Raw genomic sequence first — 4,485 nt, 5'->3', positions numbered from 1 at the left:
AATTTGTAACAATGAAAATACATCCTGCATATCAGATATTTACATTACGATTCATAACAGTAGCAACATTACAGTGATGAAATAGCAACGAAAATAATTTTATGGTTGGGTCACAACATGAGGAACTGTATTAAAGGGTTAGGAAGGTTGAGAACCACTGCTTCAGTCAGCAGACCAACGCTCCATCCGCTGAGCCAAGCGGGTTGGGGCCAAAGCCCTGCTCTTACTGATACTGGTTACCAGCAGTTTTCCAACTTCTTCACACTTGGGGTGCCCCTCTACCTGTTTGTTTTTTATTTTTTTTATTTTATTATTTTTTTTAAAAAAAAATATATATTTTATTGATTTTCTACAGAGAGGAAGGGAGAGAGACAGAGAGTTGGAAACATCGATGAGAGAGAAACATCGACCAGCTGCCTCCCACACACCTCCCACTGGGGATGTGCCCGCAACCCAGGTACATGCCCCTGACCGGAATCGAACCTGGGACCCTTCAGTCCACAGGCCGATGCTCCATCCACTGAGCCAAACCGGTTTCGGCTGTTTGTTTTTTAATTTCTGGAGCCATGCCCTTAGGAAACGCTTCTCGGAAACTCCTGACCCTAAGGAGAGAGGGCGATGTTGGTTTTTAGGGCTTAGGTCCGTCACCTCTCTCTGAAGAGCGCTAATGCTCAGCTAGAAACAGGTCAAGTGTGGGGCGGAAGAAATACCCTGTGGGCTCAGAGATCTTGGGGATAAGACTGTGTTAGTGTTTTCCCAGTGAGGTTTGGCCAAGGCTTGGTTGGGCTGGTTTAGGATTTGCAAGAAGGGAAGTCTTGGTTCCTCCAGACTTTGACTTCCCTTCTGCCCTGGAGATATACAGTGGGGCCTTGACTTACGAGTGTCCCGACTAACGAGTTTTTTGAGATACCAGCTGTCTCTCGGCTGATATTTTGCCTTGAGTTGATAGAGTTTCTCCTTAACGGGCTCGGTCTCTGAACGAATTAACCTAGTAAGTCAAGGCCCCACTGTACTTGCAGCCTGATGAGGAGAGGGAGTGATTCTCCTGCTTATGGGTCTCTGCTGGACACACGAGTGTTTTTTCTGCCTGTAGCCTCTTGACCTGAGCTTCTATTAATACCTGCAAGACTCATCTCTCAGGCAGGGGTGACCCAGTAGCAGCTCCCTTTTCATGCACCGCTGAAATAGAAAAATCCTAAGGACATAATAAAGACCTCTTATCTGTTTTAAACGTCTCCTCTTTCTTTGGCATTAAAATAATTTCCAAAGCCGGGCTCTTCCTCACCCTTACTCCTGACTGCCTTTTCTCGAGTTGTACTAAATGTGTTGGTTTTTTTTGTTTTTCTTCTTTCCAACAGGCCTGTTTCTTATAAGTCCTCACTTTGGTTCTAATTATAAACTAGCACCCATGACGACATACACGGCTTGCCTAGGCGGCATTCCAAACAGCAATGACAAGCGAAGAAAGGAGAGCGCCGTAAGTGAGCTGGATTTAGGGTAGGGCTTTGCACATTGCCTTGGCTGCCGCATTTTCTTTTAATCGGAATAGAAATTTTATTTCTAGCTGCACAGGTCATAATGGGTTTCCCCCTTTTTATGAGCTTCTTTGGGGTGACTGATGTGTTCTAGTGATCTTTGTAATCTCACCCTAGTGCAGGGATGGCGAACCTTTTGAGCTCGGCGTGTCAGCATTTTGAAAAACCCTAACTTAACTCTGGTGCTGTGTCACAGATAGAAATTTTTTGATCTTTGCAACCATAGTAAAACAAAGATTTATATTTTTGATATTTATTTTATATATGTAAATGCCATTTATCAAAGAAAAATCAACCAAAAAAATGAGTTCGCGTGTCACCTCTGACACACGTGTCATAGGTTCGCCATCACTGCACCTAGTGCCTTGCCCATAGCATGCGTGAGTGCTGAAATGAATTAAATGGCATTTTAGTCAAATGAGAAGTGCTCCCTAACAGCATTTCAGAGGAAGTCAAAGATATAAACTGCATTCTATGGGATAGTATACGAGTGTCCTTGCTATCGCTTACCAGTTAGCTAATTCAAAATTTGCATATAGTCAAATCTCACAATATTTTTTAAATATATTTTTATTGATTTCAGAGAGGAAGGGAGAGGGAGTGAGAGATAGAAGTATCAATGATGAGAGAGAATCATTGATCAGCTGCCTCCTGCACGCCCCCTACTGGGGATGGAGCCCAAAACCCAGGCATGTGCCCTTGGCCGGAATCAAACCCGCGACCCTTCAGTCTCCAGGCCGATGCTCTACCCACTGAGCCAAGCCGCTAGGGCTCTCACAATATTTTTACTTGAAAAGGAAAAAGACACCTGAACAGCCTTTTCCTTACCCTCAGATGAGAAAAGTAATATAAAGTGAGAGGAGTCATCCACAATCCCATTACCCTGCAGTGTATCAATTAATAACAGCGGTTATAAACTTTCAGTCTTTCGTGTATATAATACAAACATTTAAAGCAAAACGGGGTACTCTGAGCTCATAAGACAAAATGGTAAGCTATGTATTGTGTTCTGTATCCTGTTCTTTCACTCGTGTTTTTTTAAAATATATTTTTATTGATTTCAGAGAGAAAGGAGAGAGAGATAGAAGTACCAATGATGAGAGAGAATCATTGATCAGCTGCCTCCTACAAGCCCCACACTGGGGATCTAGCCTGCCACCTGGGTGTGTGCCCTTGACCAGAATCGAACCTGGGACCCTTCAGTCCACAGGCCGACACTCTCTCCACTGAGCCAAACACGCAAGGGCTAGTCTGGTCTCAGTGACTCATTAGTAACCAATAGAATTCAGTGGCTGTGACCTTGCATGAGTTCCAAGGCTAGGTCCGAAAAGCTGTGCAGCTCCCCCTGGTTTTCTTGAGGCAATTGCTGTGGGCAATTCCCAGCTAGTGTTTTCCTTAACTGTTCTTCCTAGCTGTCTAGCTAGCACTCCATTACATACGGGTTAGTGAGCCAGGGGTTCTCAACCTTCTGGCCCTTTAAATACAGTTCCTCATGTTGTGACCCAACCATAACATTATTTTCGTGGCTATTTCATAACTGTAATGTTGCTACTGTGATGAATCGTCATATAAATATCTGATATGCAGGATGGTCTTAGGCGCCCCCTGTGAAAGGGTCGTTCGACCGCCAAAGGGGTCGCGACCCACAGGTTGAGAACCGCTGGCCATTAGTCCTTTTAATTTTGTCTCATATAATTAACAGACATACAGTCCTTTCTGTATTGTCTGTCTTTTTTTTTCCTCCCTGTGTTTCAATGTGGACATCTTGTACTGACTTGTCTTCGATAGTTATACTGTGATGTGTTTCTAGGAATTTGTCCATTTCAGCTAGGTTACCCAACTTTTTTGGCGTACAGTTGTTCATAGTACTCTCTTATAACCTGACCCTTTTATTTCTGTTGCATAGGTGGGAAAGTCTACACTTTCCTTTCTGATGTTAGTAATTTGAGTCTTCTCTCTTTTTTCCCCCCCTTATTCTATCTAGCTACAGGCTTATCAATTTTTAAAAAATATATATTTTATTGATTTTTTACAGAGAGGAAGGGAGAGGGATAGAGAGTTAGAAACATCGATGAGAGAGAAACATCGATCAGCTGCCTCCTGCACATCTCCCACTGGGGATGTGCCCCCAACCCAGGTACATGCCCTTGACCTGAATCAGGACATCAATAGGAAAGCAGTGTAAGCAGGAGCGTTCACAGCTATGCTGGAATAGCAAGGAGAAAGTACGGATGTTTCACGTACTGTATCAACATCGGAGGGTGACATTTTCTTTGCCTACACAGCTTCCCCCACCTCTGCAGCATACAAGGCATGTTTTACATTTTTTTTTACCTCTCAAAATCTTGCCCATATTTTAAGACATAACTCAAATCCACTTTTTTCTGTGATGTCTTTTCTTTTCATATATTTTTATTGATTTCAGATAGGAAGGGAGCGGGAGAGAGATAGAAACATCAATGATGAGAGAGAATCATGGATCCGCTGCCTCCTGCATGCCCCCGACTGGGGATGGAGCCCGCAACCCGGGCATGTGCCCTGACCAGGAATAGAACCGTGACCTCCCTGGTTCCTAGGTGGACGCTCAACCACGGAGCCACGCTGCAGGCAGGGCTGCACTGTTCTTGTTCTGATATATTTGGGGTTTCCTTGAGATTTAACATATGGTTACCTTTTGGTAAATGGATTATAACACATTAAACAAACAGGAAAAAAAGAGTCCATAAGTCCCCACCGACACTCAAAATCAGAACAGAAGAGAGCAAGAAAGAGGCGAAGGGAAGGCGCTGGGTTAGGGGAGGTCGGCGGGCAGGTGCAGAGGGGGCAGAGGCGTCTGCCTTGGCCTCGCCCTCCGACCCCTCCTCTTCCAGGCGAGAAACCCCCTGGGGAACCGCCCGGGGACCCGGCCCAGGTCCACTCCGGCGAACGCCGCGGCGGGCGAATCGGGCCC

This window comes from Myotis davidii, unplaced genomic scaffold (genome assembly GCF_000327345.1).
Source record: "Myotis davidii unplaced genomic scaffold, ASM32734v1 scaffold1623, whole genome shotgun sequence".
NCBI lineage: Eukaryota > Metazoa > Chordata > Mammalia > Chiroptera > Vespertilionidae > Myotis > Myotis davidii.
Note: the sequence above shows the minus strand (reverse complement) of the source record.